Here is a 27,213-nt window from a genome sequence, read left to right as displayed (position 1 = left end):
CAAATGTGTTGCGGAATTTTAACAATTAATTAACTCCGCCTGCGAAAAGTAAGCAAAAATACTAGAAATGGTGCGAAGAGGCATTCCGAAATTATTAAGTTGTTACCTGCCGGAGGAGAAGAAAAATGCATAAAATTATAGAGTCGTGACGTCTGCATCTATCGGGAAATGAATGAAGTCCTGTACTGTATCTAATTGGATTCCTGGCGAATTGCGAGGAATTTTGATGTAAATAATTGCACGTAGTGCGCGGTACATACGACCAAACGACCGATGCTCAACTTATAATCGAAAGAAAGCAGCTCATCTAGCCATTTTACAATAACAGCTCAGGATCTCATTCTTCTCATTAGCAAAGAATTTTTTACCAAGCAGCCAATTAGCGTTTACCATAAGAATAAAGAAGCCGGTCTGCGCGCGGCGAACAAAACGAGTCTTGGCGGTAGCAAAATAAAGCAGCAGCGACCTAAATTTCGAATTTCATACCTAAACACAGCGCGACGGCTGCAAGTGGCGAAACAAACGACATAGAAAGAGATTTTTTGCCTCTTCGATATTGAATGAAAAAAAAAGGAGCCGATTGATTTTTTTTTGCTTGCAAAGAGATGCGTTTGTCCTTGATCAGTTTTCCAGCAGGGGGAGGAGAGAGCCGACTTCCCGACGAGTCATTCAAGTAGTGACTTCACTCTCGGGCCGAGCAGGAGGAAACAACAACAGATGCAAAATTACAATCCGCATAGCAGCATGTGCTCGCTCATTATTTATTACTTTCGTTTTCCGGCCTCTGCTCAGTCAGTCAGTCATCTATCTGTGCGGCACGCATCGCCATTATCATTTAGTAATCGCCATCCTGCGGTTGGTCGACCCGAGACGCGTTGCCCCCAAGGGCCAAAACTGCTCGCGCGCCTGTTGTTTTTAGAGATGTCAGCCTAATGAGCGAGCTCGCTTTTTTCTTCGCAAAATGGCGCGACCACAAACAAGTGCCGCTTTCATCAAACAAGCACCATATTCCGACAAAAATTTCTGTCGCGAAAAGGAGAAAAATTCATACGGCTATGGCTCGATCCGCCATCATGAATCATATATTCCTCCTTAAATGTGCAAAAGATGATGCCTTTTCGAAGGTGGCCAAGTCGAAAATTTTCAAATGGTACAATGATTACTTGCAATGTGTGTGATTATTTTTTCTGTAAACGCTACGATGTTCGGAATATTGATTGAAGCGTGAATGACACCTTTTCATTATTTGAATTAATTATTTGAATTTCTATGAACTGAAGAAAATTCCATTAATGAGGGCTGATTTTTCCGCACATTTATTAATTATTTTTTTTCGTTTTTGGGTATGCGGCCCCAATGCACGCCCCCATTTTCGTAATTCCCGCAAGCCATGCTCTCATCCAAAAGCGTGCAAAATTTTGTCTGATTTTATCTAATGGATAATGGATTTTTTAACTGTCGACACTCGCTCTGCTCAAACGGCGTCACTCACCGCCTCCACTTTTCGCTTAATTAAACAGACCATAATGAAAATTAGCTGCCGACAAGTGTGAAAATCGTGATCGTCTAATGAAGGCGGACACCCCCAACTTTCATGTTGCCGCGCGGCGCAAGCACGGCAATTTCTCCCATAATTCATGCATCAAGAGCGGCCTTAGAGAGTATGCGCTCTCTGTGTTGTGCGAGTATTGTAACAGCGGCAGCACTGGCACGTAGCAAATGAATAATAATAAAGCCGGCGTGGGCTGTGGCCAGGAAACACGATATACCCATTGTTCCACTTACGCGCCTATGAAATAAAATAATTTGTACTCACATTCGAGTGCAGAGACTCCATAAATCCACCGGCCGGCGAATAAATAAATAAAGTGCCGTGCGCGCTGAGACCCATTTGTTCGGCAAAGGGCATTATTACGAGCGCAGAACATGCTTCGACTTGCTCTTAGCAGAACATAGCAATAATTTACGCGGCCAGCAGGGAACTCCAACATCCGCACTTGCTCCAGTGTTAAAGAGAGCTCACAGCTTCCAAGTGGATTGAGTTCAAAACTTTTATGATGTGCCTTAGTGTTTCTAATCTTACGCTTGGCTTCATTTTAAAGAGCTGCTCTGGAGGTGCAGCGGCAAAATAAATTTCAAGCGCTGGATTGACAGATGCGAGTTGAAAAATTAACACTTTTGGAGCTTGGATTGCAGGACAAATAAGAAAAATCCAATTAATTTAAGCATTTCAATTAGTGTTGAGTGTAGAAATGTTTTACCAGTTTATTTTGACAGGGCAGATCAAGTCATCTAAAACGACAACGAGTTAATAGCTGCTTGATACGTACAGTATATTTACACATTTATTTTTTGCAGTACTTGCAGTAGGTCCCTTGAAAAGTTACACCTTCTGGATGTGTGAAAGACATCATAAACACTCTTTTTATACACAGCGAGCGTGAAGAGAAAAAAACCGAAACATAATGTGCAAGTTTGAAACAAGAAACGGTACAACTCGGCTGGCTGTCTATTTCAAAAAGCGATACAGCAATAAACTCGACGTGCACGGCCCATTTGAGAAAAGGCAGAGTGGAAAGCTGAGCCGCGCACAGACAATGTGTGCAACGTATTTATCTATATATTAAGTTGTTTTCAATTAAACGAGTCGCCCGCCTGCAGCCGAGGAGGAGTTGTTCTCGTGTTGTTGTTGTTGTTGTTGCTGCTGCTGCTGCTGCTGAGATTTTGAGGACGCAAATGAGTCTGCGGAACTGCTGCGTGATGTGACAATTGGCGTGTTCCCCGCAGCGGCGGCGTGTTTTCACTCTCGTCCTCAGTTTCGTCACCACTGAAATATTACTGCCTCGCCAAATGACTCTGACTGCTTGTGAGAGCGAAATCCCCGAACCGCAAATCATCGAGGAAACTCAGGAAAGAAAATTGCTCATTACCCATTTGGCAAAGACGTAATATAAATGACTGAACAAATATAGAGACATGTTTAATTTCTTGACTCGCATGAAAGTGAGTTTTCATTTTATATATTTAAATTAAAAAAGCAGCTTTGATTATCTAGACCTGGCAGTACCTTCTGTAATGCAAAAGGCCACAAAAAAACGACAAAAAAATTATTTCTGTATGACTAAAAAAAATAGCAAAATTGATTCAGCGATCTCGACCAATTAATTAAAAAAAAATCACAAAGAATTAACGAGAACTACGGTCATCAACATTTTGATCATTTTAAAAGAATTTAATTTTTTTCGTTTCTAATTGTAAGTTTACCGACTATAACCACTTCAATAAAAGTGCCTCACGGAAATTAATCGTGGAGTTTAGATGGCTGATTGCATCAGTGGCAGATTTTACCAAAGTACCTACTGAATGAAAATCTACGGCGACCTTGCCGGCCGTGCAAAAAGCTCGAATAAAGCACGGTAGCGCACATTGGGAGAGAAAGATAAAATCGAAATTGAATTACCTGCAGCAGGCGGCTGGCTGGCTGGCTTGTGAATGGCAATAAAATCGGCAGTGCTCAATAATAAAAAGCGGCGGCACTGAACACAATGGAAGCAAGCAGTGTGTTTTACTAGTGTTACCCCGGCCGGTAAAGTGCATGATTATGTCTCGCGAGTGACAATGAGTTGAAATGACCTGCAGTTTCGGCCGCGCGGCCATAACATAATGGCCCTCTCAGTCAGTCAGTCAGTCAGTCAGCGGCGCCGACAGTTTTTTGCTCACGAGTTCGCACAATGAGATATTGTTTCTTAATCGCCCGGCGCGCGCGCACACACGATTGTCTTTCTGCTGCGTCGTGATAATAGAGATATTATTATAAAATTCAATTTCCCTATTATCTCGGGCGCGCATGCCGTGCGAATCGCGCTTGCTGATTTATGTTTGCGCAAATTTGCGCTCTCTGCCGTCGGCCGGATAATGGGCGATTCGGATTTATGAGTGCCGTTCGACGGCTAATTGCGAGCAAATCTCGCAGCCGCCGCTGCCGCTGCAGGTGCCGAAGCAGCGAAAAGGGCGGAGGAGGTGCCCGATGATTACGGATCTTTCATTACCGCCCGTCCTGATTGCCTTGATTTGATTTGCGTGTGTGCGAGTGTCGAATTTTAACAAGTGGCGGTCCTTACTCTAAATTAAAGCTTTTTAAATTCATGGTCAAGTTTCAATATTTTTTATGAGACAGATCCGGATTAAAATACGCTAAATCGTGTTCTCCAGGATTTAATTCCAATTTTCTAGGTCAATGAGGCTCTGTTAATGATGGATTTTACATCCAATCAAATCCAAACCTGGCCCAAATCGACTTCTTTGGTAAAAATAAATTATATTTTAAAAATTAGGGGAACTCGTTTTTTTGTAGTAACATCGGTTGATTAGGACTGGATTTCGAATTTAACTGACGTAAAGAAGTATGATGAATCCAATTCTGTGGTCGGATTTTCGCTCTTTTTATTGATTTTGTACAACCTGACAGTGGCCACCATTGAAAAAATTTAGGACTACTAGACATTACGCGCGTTTTCAGTGGTTTACGGTACAGTCTGTAGTGATCTACTTCAGAAAATGCTTTATGAAACCCGCTTTTCACGCGTGTTACGCCGGTTGCGGTCCTTGGTCCTCGCTCATTGAAATCACCAGCCCTCCGAACAATGTCAGTCGTCCTTGTCGGCTGGCCCGAAACATCGCGTTTTTCGTCCATTGGCCGAATAAAGCAGCCGCGGCACAATCGATTGATTAGAAAAGGAAGGAAAGCAAATTCAAGGGCGGCAGGGCAACAATGCGGCCGCCGCCGCGGCCACAAAACAATGGCGTCAAAACTAATCGATCTCGCGGAGGCAATTAAGAAGAAGAAAAAAAATCGCTTTCCCGTGTGCCGCATGCAGCAGTTGACACGCAAGTGATTAATAATAACGGCCGAAAAATCACAATGTCATCTCGCTGTGTGTTTTGGGAAGGAATTCGCGTTGTGTCTGCCCTGGCCGAGCGGCGAAAAACAAAAAAGGCTGTGTGCGCGGCTGAGAAAAATCGTGACTCGCAGAGAATGAAATAGGGGGAGTTGGTTCGTTCGGAGGAGGTAAAATCACGCTGCCGCGGCTGAAAGAGAGAAAACGATCTAGGTCACTTACATTGGCATCTCGGTGGTACTGTTACAGAGCACGACTCGAGCCAGTCAGCGTGTACGTAGTGAGACTCCATGACGTCAACACGCCGAGCACATACATATTATCTAGCTATATCTTCGGCGCACAGGGATTGCAACACGCCGGCAGCGAGAGCAGCGCGCGGCTTGTGGGTGGAAAAATGCGCCGCCGCCGAGAGTTTCTTTCCCCGCAGCGCCGGGCCGACAGCTAGTGCGAAATTAATGCAATCGCGCCAGCTCACCGCTAATTATTCGTGATTGCCGCTGATAAATTATTTTTCATCTGATCAAACAGAAGGAGATAAATGCGCGCGTCGTGTTTTCTTATTGCTGTTGCTGCGCCTGCCCGATGGGGAGTGCAATAATTAATTGGCGTTGGGCAATTAGTCAGAGCGGCCATTTTCATTCTATACCTATTGTGATTCGAATATATCAATTGTTTATTTTATTAACATTCACTTTGATGTACCTTTTCAAACAGGTCACAAATAGGATGTGAGATGGGAATAGTTTTAAACCGCAAAATTATCAAAGTTTAAAAATAAAATCAAAAAGGATGAGCAGAAATGCTAATATGCAAATATTTTTCGATTTTTTATTCAAGATCATCTGATTGTGAGTTAAACTTTAATCGGCACTTTGAAGTTTGAAAAAACGCTTGTTGGCATTTAATTGTCGGTAATCGCTAATAATTTAATTCGAACAAGTAGTTTTTACTCAACAATCTATCCCGACAGTTTGTTTTAATTACAAAATGGCTAAAAAGGTTCACCTCTATGAACCTCATCTTAAGTTTTGAAAGTGTGGAATGGCCTCTGCCAAAAAAACAAAATAAAATTACAAATTAGCTCGTCCCAATATAGTAACTAAATTTATGTTATGGCTGGACACTTGCGTTAGGAAACTTCTTTTGATGCAGAAATAATTGATGAAATTTAAGAGCATCATAGACATAAACCTCTGTGCACGCAATGCGCTCATTACTCCGTTTATGACGTGATTACGATTCAAAATAACCCCTGGAGAAAAATATTTCATTTAAATGACTGGTCTTTGGCGTCGACTGCAAATTTAAGCGCGCGAGGTAATTGCCCAAAAAGTTTATTAAGCTGTAAAAATCAATTGATACAAACACAGGAGGCGCAATTAAGCATTCAAATTACACCGCCATAAAGTATGTCAGCTGCTTGAGAAACCCTGCGGATTTGGCAATGCTTCGCCGCCGCAGCCGCCGGTGCCGAAATTAAACCATCTATCGCGTCCGCAATTACCCATTTCGCCATAAATCAAAGCGGCTGAGCATTTTTCAGCAGAAACCTCGAGCCATCTGCTGCTGTAGGTCGGGAATTTGTGTAAGAAAAAGCACACGCAAGCAAGGCAAGGTCGGCCTGGTTTGTTTTGTCCAGGATTCGACTCGGTGCTTTGTTTGCCGAATTTCTTTCTGCCCGGTAGTTGGCGCGAAGAAATAAATTTGGCACCGCGCAACCAGTGCCGCGGGTCTCGAAAACAGGTTGCTCATATCAGTGGAAGAAATTAATAAATTACTCTCGGTGGCGCGGCCTAAGTAATGGCTGGGCCAAACTCGTTCCTTGTTCTCCTCGCACATCCTGCTTGCGGAATCGGATTAGCGATCGATTTTATCGGCCGGTTGGACGACTTGATTTCGGGCTGATAGTGTATGTATTTCATCTCGGACAAATTTCGAATTGAACAGATTTAATGATATCGCAAATTATCTGTTATAAAATAATTTACTCGGGAATCGCTGCAGATAATTTTTCCTCACTGAATTTTGACGCATATAAATCAAAACGATCGCTCTTCAGTTGGCTTCATTCGAATTACCGAAACTTTTGATCAATTATTTTTATGAAAAGAAAATTCACATTTCCAATCAAATTTTCAATAGCCGTTTTGATGCCTGATATTTCAAAATTTTATTATATTTCCAAAAAAAACATGTGAAATTGGGCTCTTTGTCAATTGTATTGCTAAGAGTTGCGATGAGATAAAATTTACAATGTTTTAAATCGACTATTTCCCCCACCACCGAAGTTAAAAACTTAAGTTTTGTGCCTTAAAATGGAATAAATTTCTGATTGCTTTCTGCAAAATATGCGATTTCTGCCCCATCAAAGAGAAATTTAAATCTTTAACAAATTTTACGACTGTAAATTCGATTTTTGGAACTAGAGTTCTCTTCTTTAGTGAAGAAATTTCGGCGTAGTTTGTTGTCTTAATAGTTTGAAAAAAGTAAGTAGAAGGACTGCAATTATTCCTGTTTCAATTTGAAAAAGAACGTGTTGGCAGCAAATTTTTATGACAAAGCAATCGCACTAATTGTTGCTGCCTCGGGGAAAGCGTAATTGAAAAGGAAATCGGCTTAAAAGCTAGTGTTGAAAATTACGGGGCAATTCAGGGGCAAATTTAGGCATTGTTTTATAGGTTCTCTCCGGCGTGTTGCGCGTTTTACGAAACGCCACAGACAATTTCAATCTCGGCATTCTCTCTTATCTTGACAATGAGAGCCTCGCCCACTCGTTGCCCCGATGAGATTTATTATCTTTCCTTAATTGTGAGAAAATACCACGCATGCAGGCCGGCGCGATTGAATTAATTAGAATTTGATTGAGAAACAAGCGAGAGAGTTTCCCCCTTTGATCGCTATCGCGCACGACAAGAAATCAAAGTGGTAAAATGTCACCTGGCGGATTCCGAGAACTAAAAGCGACAACACACACTACTTTGTCCATTGCTGGTAAACACTTAATCAGCCGCGCGCGGCGGAGAGAACAGCGGGAAAAACACAGCACATACACGGCACTCTTATAATGCAATGAGTTGTCGTCTTATTATCACGGCGCGTTAGAGAAACAAACGCACACTGCATGAATGAAACCGCGATTTTCCCCATTAGCTCACTTAATTAATGGCCGCGTGCGCGGCAGGGAGGAAACAGCTCAAAAATTATAAATCAGCAGGATGCTGCAGTGTGTCAAGGATCTGCGCGCGTTTTCCTGCTCTAATGTGCTATTGTGTGTCTCGCGCTGATAAATCGCTATTTGAAATGCGCTGCTCTCTCCGCTCAGTCCGATCGAGATCTCTGCCGTGCGCGAAATAGGAAGAGAAGAATATATACATACAAAAGAGAGCACAAGAGAGGTGATGGATTCGCAGCACTGACAAGGGGAAAAATCGATGAGTGTGCCACATTAATGCAGGGCTCCAATACTGTTCCCATGTCGATCCGTTTCTGACAGATGATTTCACGCTCCGTATATTTCATTAATTCAAAGGCTTATTCCGCCGTCATGATTAATGACAAATTGTACAATAGAAGCTGAAGAGACGTTGACAGAAACGATATAGTTATGGATGCAAATGGATTCTTAAGATTTATTTTATCCTTCTTACCAACTGAACTGTACAATCAAACCGAGCCAATGTTAGAACTTGCAGAAGTCACCGTGTGAATTTTCGAGGAAATCGGCTCCAAAGATTCTAGTGGTAAAAATCGTGATTTATTTTGCTGAAAGAAAGATGGCCCTCACAAAGCCACATGCCATTGAACGAGAAAAATCGAAATCAGGCACGACAGCACGGACAAAAGCCACAAAAAGATCTAAATTTGATTGTTGATTGTTTTAATTTTAAATAATTATGAGCTTCAATTTAAATCAGAAAAAAAGGTTGTCGCCAGACACACTACAGACTCTGTCTTGGTCTGACCATAAATGATTAAACTTTATGTTGTGAATATCCGCATGTTTTTAGTACAACAGATGAATCGTTGATGTTGTCAGGGATTTATTAAAATGTGTTCATTACCACATCAATTTTCCTGCGGAATACTCCCTGTTTCAAATTCTTCTGAAATCACTCGCCTCTCCACAGTCTCCACGCCCTGATTTTCATTATTTCCGCGAGTTACTCTTTTTACAAGAGTGAATTCGGTGAACGCAACACATAATTGTTCCCTTAAATAAAATGGAATCTCCACCACGATTAAAAATTAAAAATTGGTCACATCCAGCGCACAAACAATTTTTGTGCTGCAAAATTGCTTAAAAATAATGTTAAATGAACTGACATTTGAAATTTGACCGGAACTCTTTCTGCTTTTAATATCGCAGCAACAAAATCGCACGCACACGGCATTTTCGAGCTCAGCCTTGAACCCTGGTCTGACGCGAATTCGCAAGGAAGTGAACCGAACAGGAATAAATAATGGCATGCAGACAGTGAGCGCCAAGTCGTGATTCAAATTACAGATTTGCTCTCAGTGTGTGAGTGAGTCAGCTGCAGTTTCGCTCCGAGCACGTTTGCATGTACACACAAATAAACATGCATTTTATTCCGCGAGACCCTGGACGACCTTTACATTGGGCTGAACGATTGAAAAAGCGGCCGCCGCCCAAGCGAGATCGGACTCGGAGAGCACGTAAAAGCGGCCAACAATCAGACCTCACACCTCAATATCGAAATCAATAACGGGGCCCACCGTCGCCGACAAAGAAAAAGCATCCAAATGATGGCAGGCGCGCTCTCGAATAGGCGGCCAATTGCCTCGTTCGCTCTCTAATGTGCATCGTTTCGGATTCAAATAAATTCCAGATGCATGGGAGGCAAGCCAGTGTGTGTGTGTGTGTCGCTCGACTCCTTATTTGGCCGGCAGAAATTGCTCAAGTTTTGAATGAAGTGCGCGTGCTGGAATAAGTTATGAATTCATCTCTGCCAAACGAGAAAACTCACTCGAAGCTGGCGTCGCCTTTAAAGTACAGGTCAATTTTTATGGGCACCCCATATAGCGGCGCATGAATCACTCAAATCACACTTATGGCGGTCAACTATCTACGCCGTTGCTTTAGAGCTTCTTGCCTAAAATGACAATTAATTCATTCAATTGAATCCAAAATTATTACAATACGTGTCAAAAGTCAACAAGACTCTATAGATCATTTAACCATAAAATTACAGTACACACGTCTTTATGTAAAATTCAATAAAATGTTCAATAAAAAATTTACAAGTTAAAAATTACTTTATATATTGAACATTTAAATTTGAAATAAATTAAGAAATAAATTCAATATATATGTTTTACAATTCAAAATATTATAAATTAAAAGACATGCGTGATGTGGCTTCAATGCAGTCCTCGGTGCGGAGACAAGTGGCCCTTGTGTGGGCTGGGTCCCTGAAATGTGCGGCCTGGTGCGCCCATGTTATCCGTTCGCGCTGTTATTGGCACCCGGGTTTCAGCATTCATGCTAGTGCAGTGCCTTCCCGCTCCTCGGACAGGAATAAAAAGAGCAAAATGAATAAATAAATAAATATATAAATGTTTATAATTATTTAAAACAATTATATTAAACTGTTACACGTTAGCATTTTCAAGTGAGTTGTGTACTCTAATTAAAAAAAAAAACAGTTAGCCAAATGTAATTCTCATAATACAGGCAGACTGACTTTCCCCTCTGTTTCCATATGATATTTTTTTTTGTAATTTCGTTGGTTCTTTTCGGATGTGGGGATGTATGGGGTAAAGCTATACCCTGCTGTTCCGGAATAAAAACAAAATTTGAACCTTAATACATTCGGGTTGTGTTAATTAACTATAAATAAAAAGCAAAAATCATAAACCAATAGGACTCCAACCAAAATACATAGTATTGGAGCTCTTTATACTTTTATAAAGCCGAATTAAAAGTAAATTCTGGAGAGAGGGGGACAGGCTGAAATCAGTGATGCAAAAATTCGTGACCAACTGCTTACGGGCGGTGTATTTATACAATCAAAGGCAGTAGTCGCACCTGACGACTCGCAATCAGTTGTGTATATATACACATATATACACTCACACACAAAAGGTATGCGAGCGTGCTCGGCAATATGAAATCGCGCGAAACTTGATTATTGTTATTAGCGTGGAGTCGGTTACCGAGCGAAACGACGCCCAGATCGAGAAACGCGCGGAGCCCGGAACTCGGCCATTAGCGTGTCAAATGCTATCAGCGCCTCTCCGCAATATAAAGAAAAGAAAATGGCACACTTGTGACTTGGATTATTACTGTGTCAATGCATTTACTCGCCACAACTGACTTTGCAATTTATTAAGAAGCCGTTTTCCCAAATTTTATTACGACGTGTGAGTGCAGATAAAAAACACGTCATAACATACACCTAAAACATAATCTAACTAAATCCGCTAAGCAGAGAACACGAAATTTGCTTAAAATATCATATGAAGCAAGTCAACGCGAATATAACGTTCTAGCAGCGTGTAATCAATTTAATGTTCCTTGTTTCAGAAACAAACACGGCCGTGGATGGTGTGGCTGAATGAGGTGAGCACGACTTCAAATCGTAAAAGTCTATTACAATAATTCACACCGGCGGGTCCGACATTCCATCCGCAACATCTTTTTCGTACGGCGACGTGCACGTGTGTCTGCGTTGTAGGCTAACAGACACATTCGAAATTTCATGCCCAAAAGCGTCAAATTAAAGCAAATAACAGCATGAAATTTATCCGTAGAGCGATCTGCGCTTGTCTAAAAATAAATCAAAACACACATCAAAGTGTAGGAAAAGAATACGAGAGTGGTCATGGTTGTAAAACAATCCTTTTCGTTCGTTTTTTATGTTTTTCGGCGAAATTACGGAGCAATGCCAAAATAAATCACGGGGTTGGCTGGCTGGCGGATATTGTGCGCTCGTGTGTTTTTGACCAACTTAATAGACCTATAAACCGCAGCTTACAAGAATATAAACGACAAGGACGTTCGCATTGTGTGTGTAGTGTGTTGGTTGTCTCTTTTTTATTATTTAGTTCCGCTGCCTGCCGAATGCCTCAGCTCACGCGGCTGTTTGTGTTTCGGGTGCGAGATTTAGGCGTTGCCCCAGCACCTGGAGGTTGTTTGCTCCGCTTCGCAGAACAATAATTATCAGCTGAAAAATTGAGCGTCGCTTTTTCTTCGATTTTTTGACCCCGAAGTTGATTCCGATTTGGCATGCCGATTGACTTTGAACCGTCGACATTCACACACATTTTCCTCTTCGCTTTTTGCGGCAGACGGACGATTTATTTGATTTCCGTGAAATATAGCGGGTCGTGCTTCAATGAAGGCGTTTGTCGTGCAAAAACCGACTCGCTTGGCTCTCCCTCGTCTCGACAACAATTAATAGCTGAGAATCGCTGCTTTTTGGCCGCGAAAGAACATTAGATGTGCAGCCAATCGTACGAAATTTTTAAGCTGGTGTGAAAAATGTGTGTGCAATAGACGCCGACGCCTTAGTGCCGCTTCTTAGAATTTATCAAAATTCCGGAACTCTCGTCGTTATTAGTTGCTCTTTTATGACCCCTCTGCTTTATATATGTGTCACGCTCTCCGTTATTCTGCAGATGTGAGAAAATTCGGCATGAACGTGCCTCCAGATGAAATTGACACTGAAATTTACATAAAAGCATAATTTTTTAAAATTTAATCAGCATCTTGTAGTATTTTATATTTCAAGCACAAAGTGACTTCTCTTTTAAACATACATCAAGCAGTGTTGTTGTTTTGCAATAAAAGTTTGTAACTCTTGAAAGGTCGTAAAAGTTTACAAATTCACCTGCTGTCTGCGCCCTGGCGAGTTTACAATAAAAAGTCGAAATTAACGCGCACTCAACTTCGTTAAAATTCCTGGCTGCATGCGTGGAAACGCTTTGATTGACACAAACAAGGAAAGTAAATTAATCAGCTCTCTGTCGGTCGTCCGGGCTAATTAGAATTTCGAGGATAATTAAACCCGACTGCTCGGAACACAAAAGGACGCACAACGCGAGATTTGGGTCACCGCACGCACAACAAGTCAGCTGAATATTTGCATACGAGCTTTATTTTCTCGAATTAATGAGAATTTATGCACATCTGTTGCTACGAATTCGGCTGTGCGGAGAGAAATGGCGTGTAAACGAGTTTTGGGCTTGGTAAAAAGAAGCAGAGTACTTCTCTTCTTTAATTGGACCCTTAATCAAATTGAATGCTGGAAAATGGGTAGTTACCGTGCACCGCAGTTGTTGGTGGGCCCACTTCAATTTTATTTATATTAAATTGAATGTGAAATTTGCATAATATTCGTTTAAAAGCCGTTGTCTCGTGGCCTCTGAATCAGGCCAATAATCGTAATAAATGGACACGCGTTTCAATAGCAACTGCTGCTGCCGAATTTTTTTAATAATGCCGGCGAGAAGCAGTTCCTGAACAAAAACTGGCCCACCAGGATGGGCGCCGAACACAAAAATCATAAAACAAATTTAATACTCGCGATGAATCAATTTTTTTCTGTAAAATGGCCTAAAACACGCGGCGCTGCGCTTGACTCGCGGCGCTCATCCTAATTGAGTTGTAAGTCAAATTTATTTGCCCGCCAATCAAGTCTGGCTTCTGCGATATTTTGAGCTCACACAGCAACCGCACTGCTGATAAATTACAAACGAGAAAATTTGCACGAAAGAAGGAACGAGTTGTCATAAAATTGCAGGCATTTTCTTCAACTCCCTATCACGAAATCTCAGATTATCTGTCTGGCTTATAAAGTTGGCATGCTGTGCATACGGAATTTAATTTATATACGACGTCCTCCAGCGAATCATACGCGATGATTATAAATTTTATTGCTCGCGCCGACGTGCTTTTTTGTTCCCCCTTTGCCGGCCGATTTCACGCAAAGCAGACCCAGTTTCGACACCTCGTATGAACAAATATATAATTGTCAGAGACCTATCCAATTAATGCTTGCGAAACTATAAATATTATTATTTGATTCCTCAACCGATCGAAATTATATTTCTTCACGCTCTGCATGTGATTAGTTTTTAATTCCCCCCAAATTAACTGATCAAGCACGCGGTTTGAAGTTTATATTATAAACAAATAAATATCCCGAGAATACAACAAGGATTTCGAGGCTGCGTGTTTTTATTTACGATCAATGCCGCGCGCCGCCTTTGACACTGCCATTACATTATCTTCCAGAAGCATCCTAACGGCGCGGCAGCGCTTTAAATAAATTGTAACCCTTGGGTACTTAAGCAAAAGACAGCTTTAATGTAGCACACTGTTGCAGGCTGGCAGCATCAATTTATTACCATTATACAGTGTCGCGTTGATTGCTGTTTTCCTCTAATTGTGGGTATTTATAAGTATCGTGATTCAGAGACTCCGTCTAGGTCTTCCTGCAGTATGATCAGGAATGTAGGTTGCATTTTGCAATAAATTAATAGAGAGAATAATCATTTATTAATTTCCCACGCTCCGTTGCAAAATTGTTAAGTACAATTCCGGCTGCGAATTCCGCCGTTCAATGTTTTTGCTTTTCAAGAACACAAGTGTGAGAGCAGACCTTGGTAGCTCTGGCGCGTGATTTATTCATAAAATTCATTAGCAGAGCAGGGCGTCACCTAATAATCACTCCGTCAACACGTCATTCATTCCTGCAGGAATTCTCGCCGGAAGCATTGCGTTGAGACTTTCCGCATTTTCATATAAAATTAAAAATTATGTTAATGCGCTTGACAGTGCCTATTTAACGGGCAGCTTTCTCGAGACGAGAGCGCCGACTTTTTGCACTCGCGCAAAAACCGCAAGAGCAGCGCGTAATTACGAGAGGAGATGACAACAAGATTCATTAAATTAAATTACTTGTGCTATAGTTACTAATCCGAGGCGCGAGAGTAATTGAGCTCGACACGTTGCAGCGCAGAAAAGTAAGCCAGTCTTCTTGATGGTCCACTCTCACTTAACCATCATGAAATTGCCTGTGTGATATGCGAGATTATTTGCAAATCTGAGAGCAAACTCGCAGAAAAACTGCCGCTCGTTATTGTGATTTCTTTTCGCCATCCTCGTTAGAGACGCAAAAAGTTTAAAGGGCAGACAATTTAAAATGATGAGAATAATATCACGCATATGATTAAATATATGTATAGTTCTAGAAGAACTAAGCGCGAATATAGTCAATAAGTTTTGTTTCTCCTTGAAAAACCAAACCAAAAAATAATAATTGTGACCTAAGTGAAAGCCGTAAGAGAAATTAACATTATAATTAAAATAGCTATCATTTTTAACTAGAGAATGAAAAAATGCTTTTGAAAAATTTCATAAATTCCTTCTCGCTTGATTAAGAGATGGCAGACGTATGTCGAAAATTTGCTCCAATTTCACAAGACATATAGAGAATTTTTATAGCCTGGAAATTTCTTAATTAAGAGCATTTCGAGATGATATAAAAGAACCGAACAAATTGTTCGAGACGACGACGCTTTCCAAGCTTTTCAACGACGAATTCCAAGCTTTCAACGATGCAGAATACGCCCTCAATTAGTGTGTGGCATCACTAGCGCAAAGACACTCTTCTAATTAGCCTGCCATTGAATAGCCGCGTGTTCCGACAAGAGAGAGACACGATTATTGCCGGCTCGTCGATCGCACGATGCAAATCACAGAGGGACGAAAGTGCAGATCGTAATGAGCGAGCGCGAATAATGAAGTCTCAGTGCGCGCATTAGGCGCCGCAGTTCGTGTACATAAATTAAAATTGCGCTGCGAGGCAATAACAGTGGATTTCTTTCTCGTTCTACTCGCGTCTTCTGCCTCGCCGCCAGGATTTCCTAGAAAGCAGTGCGTCCAGTAAAATTGCAAGCGTCCGAGTATGCCGCGTGCCGAAAAGCGCTAATCCCCTCGCAGTACATTTCAAACTTGTCACGTCATCTAGCGCAAACATTTACTTCCTTAAAACTCTGAATTTCTGCATAATTTTACAATAGTTTTACAACAGATGCAATTCTTGCTTTTACAAGACAATCAAACATAGAATTTGCGAATGGCCGCTGGAAATTCTATGGTCGATTGTTGGATTGTCGGATATGTTTGTTTGCCAGTGCAAAACAAAATACAATTGCTCAAATTGAAGGAAATTTAATTTGACGGTTTCTGATACTTTTTTTAGTGAAACCACTGCAACAATCGTGGCGTGTACTATGCATAGCTAATTAAAAATTATCTGTACTTGGGCTCTGACAGGCTAGAAAGCGCGTACTGCAAAAATTACCTACTGTTATGTTTTCAAGTAAAAGCGTGTCTTGCGATTTCAATAGTAATGATCTTTACGAGTCCCATGCCCAAAAAAGAAAATGCAGATTCCACTGGGCTGTTTGTCAACTAGAATAATGTCAAGCGCACATTCGCAATTTCTTTTCAAATATTGGCCAACGCTCGTAAAAGACACGACCCTTTTGCCCCGGTGCCCGGCGGAATTTATTCCGAACGACTCTCTCAGCGTCGTCAATCGAAACCTGCTTCGGAAGCAGGACCTCTGCGTGCAAATAAATTTTATATTGTTCGCTGCCTGCTTGCCTGCCTGCCTTTGCTCCGTGTCTCGCTAACCTACTTTTGCCTCAATTGCAAATCAGCGCGGCGGCGGCGGCACTCGGTGCACGCTGGCCGTGTCTTTTATATTCGATTTCCACGCGGTTGAATTGCTAATTTGCAATATAGCTCGCGCGCGGATTTATCAGATTCAAAGACGTGGCTGTTGCAGATATAATTTATGGCCGGCCGAGGTAGAAAGAAAGATAATTAAATGGCAACTCTCGGCTCGCAATTAGTGGGCGGCTTTCAATTTGCCCAACGCCGCGCGGATGGATTGCGTCTCTCACTCAGTGCAGCATCTCACGCATGTTTTCAAATGCTGGTTCAATGCATACACATGCTACTTTAAACAGTGTTTCATGAAAGCGTATGATGCTTTGAGCCGCTTGATTGAATTGAAAATTGTTTAAGGTAAAGAACGAACCATTGAAAAATTTGAATTAAGTCAGGAGAAAGTGGACCATTATTATCATCATCGCCAGAGACGAAATGATTGATTGATTTATAAATATAAATTTGTTTAAATTAATATATTTATAGTAGTGTTACCACAAACCATCCTGATAATAAAAAACACATTGAAATTACTCAACGAACATTAAATTTTAGTATAGTGCTGTGAGCAGAATCTGATTTTCCATAGGCTACGAGTAATTAATCGCCTGTCAGACAGCAAATCGCATTGTTTACGATCGGGACAGGAGATTGGTAAAAGCAGCCAACCAGTTTTGAGGCAAAAGCTGCGAGGAAGGAGTGCCGCGCGCGCGGTATAATAATCACTTTTGGCATAGATTTCTGGAAGCAAGTCAAGTGCGCTAAATTAGGCGAGCGTAGAGAACGAGGAGTGCTCGCTCGATTGTGCTCCTTAAAATTTATGCACTCGAAAATGTAGCGTGCGTAGGTAAAAAGGGGCACAAGCTGTACTTGACTCGGACAGTATGTTATATTCGGCGATGTATAAAGGTAAAAGAAATAAAGCCCAACCCAACTATACGTGTGTATGACCAAATATTTACTCTGCTGTTGACAAGTCTCGGTGCTCGGCGGCGCCGAGAGAAGCATTAGACGTGTATATTTAAATTTTCAAAGTGTGCGATTCTTTGATGTCAAGTTTGATTTAATTAATCAAGCAGCCGCGAGGAGAAATTTCTCAACTGTTGTAGAAATTAATTGCCATTTGCATATTTCCACGCGCTCCGGCTCAAAAATCACAGATTGAGCGCGACAATATCCAGCTTCTTTTTTCATGCTATTAACCTACTTTGACTTACAATTTATTAATTGATTTTTTGCTTGATGTATCAGTTTGCCGTTGTAGGCAGTCTAGTAAACGGTACAAAAATGTTTTTGAATCATTAATTGGCAGATTTTTACAGCGTAATTTCCAGTCAACATGGAAAACGTGTAAATCATCCAATAACTAAAATTAATAACTACATTACAGGGTCTACTTAAATTATATTCAATAATTTTTTCTGTGAACGGTTTCAATGAGTACCAATCGTAATTTTTATCTCGTTTTTTTTTTAAAAAATCAACGCTGATTTAAAATCGTATATTTATGATTTTATTAAAAAGAAAAATCACGAAGTTTTTGCAGCGAAAATACTACAAAACGGAAAACATATTTATCTGTATTTTTTATATTTCTGACGAAAAGAAACTGGATAACGACTTTATCGTAAGATTGTAAAAACCAAACACGTTGGAATTTTACCCAAGGTTATTTGCAAAAGACACTGAAAATAAAAATTGATAATTTTGGTACATTATCGCTATGAATGCGTCACTCTTTCTTGAATTTGTCAAAAGTATTTTCATAACCTAAATAATACATAGTTTTATTTTTATAAATTTAAGAACGCACTTCAACACTAAAGATTTTTATATCAGTCTTTTTGTTCCGAAACATCTGGATACATTATGCATTGTTTATAAAAAAACCAAGTTCAATATCATAATAAGCAAAACAAACGTTGAAATTTTCCGATAGTAATTTGCTTGCTCAAATTATTTCGCCGCAGGAAGAGAATCACGATTTGCTGTTTTATTTCTCTCAATTCCGAATGATAACAATGAAAATTCGATGCCGTTGCAGGCTAGCCAGGCACGATTTCGATCCACATTTCGAAGAAAAACAATCGCATTTGCTTGTTGCTGGTTTTCATTCAAATGATCGGCATCATCATCATCATCATCAACGGGGCAAAAAGCGATCCGTGCGCCCGCTTTCTTGGATGGCTGCGTTCGGACAAAAAGGCGCTGGCGCGCGTCGCTGCCATCCTCAGGGAAATTACACACAAAGCCGCGTGTTTGCTCCAATTATACACATTGTTGGTCAGTCCGTTTTGTCACGACTGCGAATGATAAATTATTAGCAATAAATCGTCGGCTGCGAAGAAGCGCCACGCCCACGCCAGTGATCTCGAACACGAGCCTTTTCACTTCTGCGCTCGCTGGCGCGGCCGGAGCCGAGTAAAAATCTGATTGCGAGCACAATGCAGCTCGAATGTAGGTTGGTCACTCACCTCTCGGCATCCCGGGCAAAACTGACCTTTCTTCGGACCGGTTCTTTGTGCAGCACCCGTTCTTTCGTGGGTGACACTTCTTCTTCTTCTCCTCCCGTGCGTGCAAAAGGGAAATCGCATTTTCGGAGGCGCCCGTAAACATGCCTCTCGGACCCGGCGAAATTGCCGCCGCAGAGTGTGTTTTAAAAGTAATTGCACACATCGTGCACGGCAATTAAAAGGCCTGCCGAGAGAGTCGAGTGAATTGTCGGGCCGCATGCAAAAAGCTTGCTTGTGCGGTGCGATTACTGCTATCCAAGGATGTCCAACATCCTCTTCAACTTTTGTCGCCTTTATGTTTGTATGTCACATATAAGATATAGGTATGGACAAATAAATTAATTTTAAAGTACCCACCATGGTCGCTTTAAGAATAATTTTTCAATTGACATTACTATCATCATAGTAGAGTCTTTATAATTAAATAAATAATTAATCTACTTATTGTGATTGAAGTTAATGTAAATTGCATAAATCACAAAAGCTATATGTATGTATTTAAAAGCTTGTAAATTATTTAAAAAAATGTATAATATAATAAGTAAGTCAAACTAAAATATATAAAAAAATTAAAAATTAAAAATTTATAATTTATAACTTTAAATTTATTTTTAATTGTAATAAAATATCTTTTTTGTCGTATTGTTAATCATACGAATATGAATATTTTTTAAGCTTACTGCAATCAATCAGTTGCTCTCTAATTTTGAAGTCAGTGAAACGTAATCTGCAAGAGGTTTTCGTGTATGTTAATGAATTGAAACCGTTACTGTAAAAGCCACGGAACATGATCGCAATTGACCTACGTGGAAGTTGTTTGCAAATGCCATTAGCGAGAAAAGCTCTGGCAGGCGTTGTGCGGTCGTTTGGTCCCACAGTGCGTGAGTTGGTGTGTTTTACGTGTGTATGTCGGTAGCACCTCTTCTCTCTCCTGGGCCGTGGTGACGCGAGAGTTATAAATTACGGATTAAGGCTCAGCGTGAGTGCAACAAAAGGGTGGAGTGCGTGCGTATTTAAATATCAAGAAAACAGCTGCTTTTCTCTGCTGCGATGAGCATTATCATCAATTTGTAATTACCGGCAGGAGGCAGTCTTTTTTACTGCAAACAAATTTGGAAACGTAATTATGAGCAGCACGGCGCATTAATCAAACGATTTGAGAAGAGATTTGCATAGTCTCGAAATGACGTGGCGGCCGCGTCTTTAAGACGAAAATTTTCCCACACGCACACACCTCCAGAGGTCCAAAGTCGGCAAAAATTGCAGACGAAATTACTGCTCACACCGCTGACCCGAAACGCGAGGCGAGATCCTGCTGAAACCGAAAATGCAGTGCGTCTACGTTCCACGAACTTCCAATTTCAAACAAATTGCACTTTCCCTTGGGCTGGTGGCCGAGTGCCCGAGCTGCGCGCGTCATCAGCAGCGCCTGGTGTGTTTCCCACATACGGTAAATTGCATCTCTGTACGGCTCTAAAAATAGACTGCATCCGTGCAGCTGACAATGAGTGCAGAATCGACCGCCGTGCCCCACATATATGTACAATGAATCGCTGCTCTTGTTTTCAACAAATTGGGCTCGAATTAAAAAATAATTTGTTGCGGTAAAATTTAAATTTAAATACATTGGCTTACTCAACTTTTATTTCTTTCCAGGTCACCTTTCGCGCAGTAAACACGGTTTATAGCTATTTGCAATGCGCTAGCTCGCGAGCAGCAAACAGCAAAATCGTGTCTAACTGGAGACCGAGTGCAGATAAAAGGCCCATTACTTTTGTGGTCAGACCAATAACTGTTGACACGAGACACTCGTACAGGCAAACACGAGAAAGAGTAATTGGAAAATTATGCAAATAGGGTGTAGTTTTGTGCGAGGGTCTCGACTCGAGATAAATGTCATATTATGATGCTGCTCAGCAGCTAGATTTCAGACCTTTGCGGTGCTGGCTTTTTTTGGAAAGCTACAAATTAGGATGGCTTGCCCATAATTCTAGCGAACCGAACGGCTGCTATAAAAACGCCATAAACCGCGTCTATGCAAATTACACGCGTGTAAAGGAATTAGAAACCGGCACCGCAGCACCGGCCGGGATTATCATTTGAGCTTATTTTTTCACAAGAAAACTAGGTTTTTAATGCCTTTTTGGAAATATAAAATACGAATTTAGGCGCCCTGATTTATGTTTTCCACTGCAAGGAAATCTGTCAGAGTGGCCGGGGCCATTATTTACGATGATGTTGCCGACTTGGGAGAGCATATTAACCTTTTTAACCTGGAAACAAGGTGCGTTGGGAAATGGGTATACATTCACAGAAGGAGAAAAAAGCGTGTAATTAAACGACATCTGCGGTTGAATGCTCTGATAAGCGCATTTTGGCGATTTCACTCGTGCGTCCAGCAGCATTAGCAGCAGCACCGGTGGCGGCAGCTGAGCCATAATGATCTGCATAAATCGTGGCCCGCTCTTTGTTCATTGTGTTCTCACCTTATTAAAGAGAAAAAGCGGTTTATAACGGTCAGTGTCATTCAGAGTGCGCAGCGTGAAAAAAAAGAAAATAATCAGCAGCTCTTTTGCTCGCGAGCACAACTCTTTTATTTTGCATTTTCGCCCACGCCTCCGACGCGCCGTCATTCATTTTTTCGGCCTCGCACGCTTTTTTGCATGACTTTCATGCTTCTTTTCACACCTCGACCCGCAGCCAGGCTACTTGATGAAAAGTCTGCCATTAATTTTAATGTGGTAGAGATAGTGTTGTTGATCAGTTAGTGCATTGCATAGCGTCATTTTAATTTGAGCACTGCATGGAAACAGTAAAAATATTTTAATTATAATAAACTTTAGGGTATTTTAAATAAATGAGTTTTACTAAAATTCAAAATAATTGTTAAGAGCTATGAATGTTGCATTTTTCTATTTATTGTGTCGCTGGTTTCTAAAGGTGGCCTAGACGAAGAAATCGAGCTTCTATTTAAATTAGAATCAAGTGTGGAGGTGGGAATAATCAATTCTAAAGACGTTTCCATGCAAATCTAGAGCGGAATGCCCGATGACCTCACCTCAAACGGTGCATTCTCATCGTTTGACGTTTTCAAAATGAGTTTTTTTGCTCGCGCAGATCCGATTCGGTGAATCCGTGATCAGCGAGCGATTTTTTAGCCCCCTTAACCTCGCGAGTTCAAGTTAATTAAAAATGTAATTTGGCGGCGCAAAAAGGCGACGAAAGAGAGAGCATCCTAAGAGAGTGACCCCGTTACTAGCTCTCTTGCAATAAAAGCAGCAGCAGCAGCAGCACCGGGGTCTTTTTCGATACACATTTATTATCCTCTCTTAACCTTGCCAGTCGTGATTTCTTATCTGCGAAATCCAACGGAGAAGACCGAATAATGCATGCAATAAATAAATTCGTTATCTCACCAACATCGGTAAAGCAATTTTGGCCCGCGGGTGATCATTTTTTTCTCTCTCTCTCTCTCTCTTTTTACCGGGGAATATTGTTATTTCGAATTCATCATGCATGAGCGGCACACTTGTGTGTGTGCTTTTCGACCGCGGATTTTATTACGTTTGCTCGGCCGACATGCATGCACGTCAAAAAATGTACCAGAGGGTAGAGGAAAATAGGCTATTGTATTTGTAGAAAATAATTGGTTAATTCCATCGGTTCCTAAAAGTGAAATAATTTATTTAAGCATTGAAATAGTAAATTTTATCCTTTTTCACAATTATTCAGGGGATAAATAGTTTTATGTACTTTAAATTTTCATCGTTTTAACATTTTAGCCCTTAGTGTTAGTTTTGGTAGCGAGAAAGATATTTAATGGATTCGTTGACGACAGTGACTTCTGTAGAGGAAGGATTTTCGAAAATTGGGCCATGGCACTTCTCGTATAGTTGAAAATGGGGTTTGGCAGTTTGGACAAACCCTCAGAAACCATGATAATTGGCAACTTTTCTCATCCCTAACAATTGGGGCTGATTTTCGGCTCGATTTCTTTCTCTCTCACCTTGACGGAACAATGGGCAGGCAAAAAGTTGTCACTTTTGTCGCAATTGGAGCGGTTTCATGCAAGTTTTCAATCGAGTCACGACGCTGCTCTTTTGTTGCACTGCACAAACGTGATCTGTGCAAATTTACGCCGGACACGTGACTGTGATAAGGCTTGTCTGTCTGATCCCAATCGGCGGCGGCGGCACGGCTGACATGTGTAATAAGTCATTATATATTGCCATTGTGCATTGAGCTCACGTCCCGCACGCAAAGTGTCTATACAGATCAAATTATTTGCACAATAATTGCGAACGAGACTGTTAATGAAGTAATAATTGCTTATATCTCCGATTCTAATGCCGTCGTGACGAAACCGCTTTTTTCAACTTCCCGCCCTGCTCCGAATCGAACTTTTAATGCACTTGGATCTCGTATCTCGTTGGACGGGTTTCTTTCAATTGCCTCACAGCACAGCAACCGCAGCACGCAACAATTTGCAATTTAATCAAATAAAATTTCTGAAACAGGATTTTATTATTTAAAACTCTGGGAATAATGTTCTCCGCGTGGCGGCAGGAGGCGTCCGCTAGAAACAAAAAACGCGTACACGTTGGGCAGCTCCCTGATGCGTGTTTCAGCCATTGTAACTGTCACTGGCAACACATTCACGGCAGTGCCAAGCGTACATATTTGTACAAGAAATACTGACAATGACATCCAGCAGCAAACAGAAACGAATGTTTTCCCAGCATCTTTTATCTCGGCTCGCAATCAGTGTCAAGAGCAAAACGCGAAATGTACTCCACAAATCAAATTTAATCCCGATGGCGGCCTGATTCGCTATTTATTATTTTTTTTTCTTGTAAATTGGCACAGTTTGAGCTCGAGCAGAGCGACGATGATCCATCAAGCCACTCTTATAATGATCCGCCGAGTGGGAGTCGATGGCTGATAATAATTGCACAAATACCGTTTAATAACCAGCGCACGCTCTCGCATTAAATGCGGATGGATGGGCTGCAACTCCAATAACAATGATAATTGCGCCTGGGTGAGGGTCGGCCCATAAATATACACACGGCACCGATCGTCTCCAGCCGGCGGCGGCGGCCGCCGCCGCCGCGCTAATCGTTTGCCGTTTTATTCAATTTTTTCTGGGCGTTTCGCAAATGCATATCTCTTTCCCGTTTTCTCCGAGAGACGAAGAAATTCTGCCAAACAGGTGTGAGATTATAAACTGCTGTCGAATCGAACGTGTAGCTGTCTCGAGGGGAAATTTATAGCCCGACGTCGCATCTCGTGTATTGTAGGCGCAAGAGGAAGGTGTAACTTCTTCTCGCGAGATTAATTTTGACGATTTCCATTCGGGCAATCAACTCGCTCGCAGCATGTAGAGCGAGAAATCGATGATCATGACTGCGGTGCTCCTTTTTGCGGATGCTGCGCGAGTTAGGAATCGGGTTCGAGAGCAGCACACATTCGAATAATCAAGGCGCAGAACCGAAACCATTCATCTGTGAAAATAAGCGGCTTGATTTCCAGAAGGATAGGCAGCATTTCCACATAGAGGCTGCGCGGGTTGCATACACTCAATTTTTCAGATAAAAACAAACGCAGTTTTGATAAAGTGAATTTAAAAGAAATGAATTAATTTCATTCATTGCACAATTAATATCGCATTGAAATTAAAAAATGATAAATTAAACCTAGATTTTATTTAAGCAATTTTTCAAAATTTTACCAGGAAATCAGCTCTTTGTAGCGTATTAGTAATTGAAATAGAGATAATTTATTATTATTCATGCAAAAAATCGGTTAAATTAGGAAATTTGATACTGGATCCTATTTAAAAAAATCTTTTGAGCCAATCGTCTTCATTCTATGGCTAGCAATGCACTAAAATACTTAGGAATTTGTTGCTATCCTGCATATATCCTCCATAAAACAATCCACAAAAGTTATTTCGATCAGTGGAAATCAGAGCTTGAGTGCTTGCGGTTTCTTAAAAACCACGATTGTTTTTGGGCAGTTTGACGTCACAAGGATAGATTGCATTGCTCAAAAAAGAAAACAAACAATTTTCTGAGGGACAAATACAATAAATAATGTGTTTTAGCTAATTGCCACTGGCTTGTTAAATTTATTTTTATTTGTTGCGTCAATCTATTGATTTCACATTACATACTGGTAGCAGTAAATTTTCTTTCTTGCAAGAAAAGGGCAAAAATCAATTCAGTGAAAATTTTAATGTGTTTGTTGAGCGTTGCGCATTTTCACCGCTATACCGGGACGTAATTCCAGTGCTAGCCCCCTACAAGGAGATTGGGTTTCCTTAAACTGGTTAGGGAGATCTAGCCATAAAAATTTAAGTTTTAGTCAGCTGCTGTCCTTTTAAGACAACGCGGCCAGATATGAATTACCTAATCCGCAGGTGGCCAGCATGAAATAGAATTTTAGCACGATTGCAGTCCAGCAGAGATGCATTTTCAGCTGCTTAATTGAACTTAATGGAAGAGAAAGCGCGCGGCTGTGCCGGGAGTAATTCGAGGTGCCGCACGCCCGCGGCTGCCTTTACTAATGAACGGCCGGCCAAAATGCTGGCGTCTCTGTGTATTCACTCCCACACAAATGATCCACCGCAACGCAAACCGCACGGCACTTGATCCTCTATGCTTTTTGCCAGCGAAAATCCCCGTTTTTTTTGCACTGTCGCGCGAATGACAAAGCAGAGAGTGATGTCTCACTCGCCTCGCTTGACCCTCCAGCCATCAGGCCGAAAAGGAAATTTGTACGATGACAAACGGTTTGTCGCGCTTAGCATTGATAATTCGACGGAAATATTATTTATTATATGTGAGTTGAAAGTCGAGTGTCTAGCCGTGTTTTCTAACGTGTTTTCGCTAACTGCCAGAGAGGAGAGGAGACGCTCACATTTTTATCATTGCCAGGAATCACGCCCTGTAGTTCTGTCGGGATTGAATTATTAATCAAAATTGTCAATGACGTGATTTCCTCGAATTTATCGCTTGCCTCTATCGATAAACTAACCGTTCCTTTAAATGGCATGGGAGGCTAGAAACAAATTTGACCCATTGAGATTAATTCACCAAAAGGGTTCGAACATCTTAAAATAATTAATTGAGACGTATAAAATATTTTTTCCGCCTGTCCTGCTCCAATTTTTAGTATGACGAAAAAGTGAAACCGTTGCGGAATGACAGAAATAACAAAACAGACCGACATGACAAGCTAATCTGCTTCTGTCAAATGCCACACAAACGCGCACGTTAATTGGCATCTGTGTGATGCATTTTCTCCGCTCGCCCACCGACCGAATCTGTGGAACAAATCTTCGCCTGCTTAATGTGCTAGAACACGCGAGCTGCTTTAATTTATGCGTCGAACAACCAACATTGTGTGTGCCAACTGGAGTGAGAGATTTTCCTCGCAACATCAGCCCGAGTGATTATTCACAGACCCGTGCCCGTTCATAATAAATAATAACAACTTTTGCCTCTAAATACTCGGCAATGGCAGGCGTGTTTAATTTCAGCTTGGTAATATTGAGCTCGTTATTAAAACTGACTGCTCTGGCTCTGCGACCCATTATTATAATTAATAAAACCAACAGCTAGCTCGCTCTCGCCGCCGCCGCCGCCGCCGCAGACAATCTTGCATCTTAATGACCACCAACGTGTCTTCTCGTAAACAATGAGTTTACTCAGGTGTGTAAAAACACGGCTGTATGTGTGCCATAATGAGACCGATCGTGCGGAAAGCAACGGTTAGATCGAACGTTCATCAATCATAATCAAAAGCCAGCGAGAAAGAGGGCGCTTTTTGCATTTCCCTGGCTGCTTACATACAATGTTGCTACTATCGCGTAATAATTATGAAAATGCGACACGTATATCAGTTAAGCTGAGGGAAAAATGAGGAATGAACGAACGTCACGCTCCTTACTTCTGAGTAATTGATAATTTTTATGAATGAAACATTGTATCATTCAAATTGACCTCCATTGAGGAACGCTGCTGTTACGAATACAACATGTTAAGTATTCATAGTTGATTAACGTTTGAGAATCCAGGAAAACGGTTTAAAC

The 27,213-nt window shown here is 41.3% G+C and overlaps 1 protein-coding gene across 3 annotated transcripts in view; it reads left to right on the top strand.

The window, feature by feature from the left end:
* The window catches only part of LOC135945742 (protein sister of odd and bowel), a 57,439-nt gene that overhangs the window by 19,184 nt on the left and 11,042 nt on the right, over positions 1-27,213 (top strand). For 2 of the 3 annotated variants that reach the window (XM_065493597.1, XM_065493598.1), the window contains one exon: positions 11,446-11,481. The exons of the other annotated variant lie outside the window; for it this stretch is intronic. The gene's annotated coding sequence lies outside the window, so the exon portion shown is untranslated. The remainder of the gene's footprint in view (positions 1-11,445; positions 11,482-27,213) is intronic. 3 annotated transcript variants of the gene reach the window in all.

The sequence above is a fragment of the Cloeon dipterum genome, chromosome X, assembly GCF_949628265.1.
Source record: "Cloeon dipterum chromosome X, ieCloDipt1.1, whole genome shotgun sequence".
In the NCBI taxonomy this organism is placed as follows: Eukaryota; Metazoa; Arthropoda; class Insecta; order Ephemeroptera; family Baetidae; genus Cloeon; species Cloeon dipterum.
Note: the sequence above shows the minus strand (reverse complement) of the source record. Positions and strands in the feature narration are given on the sequence as shown.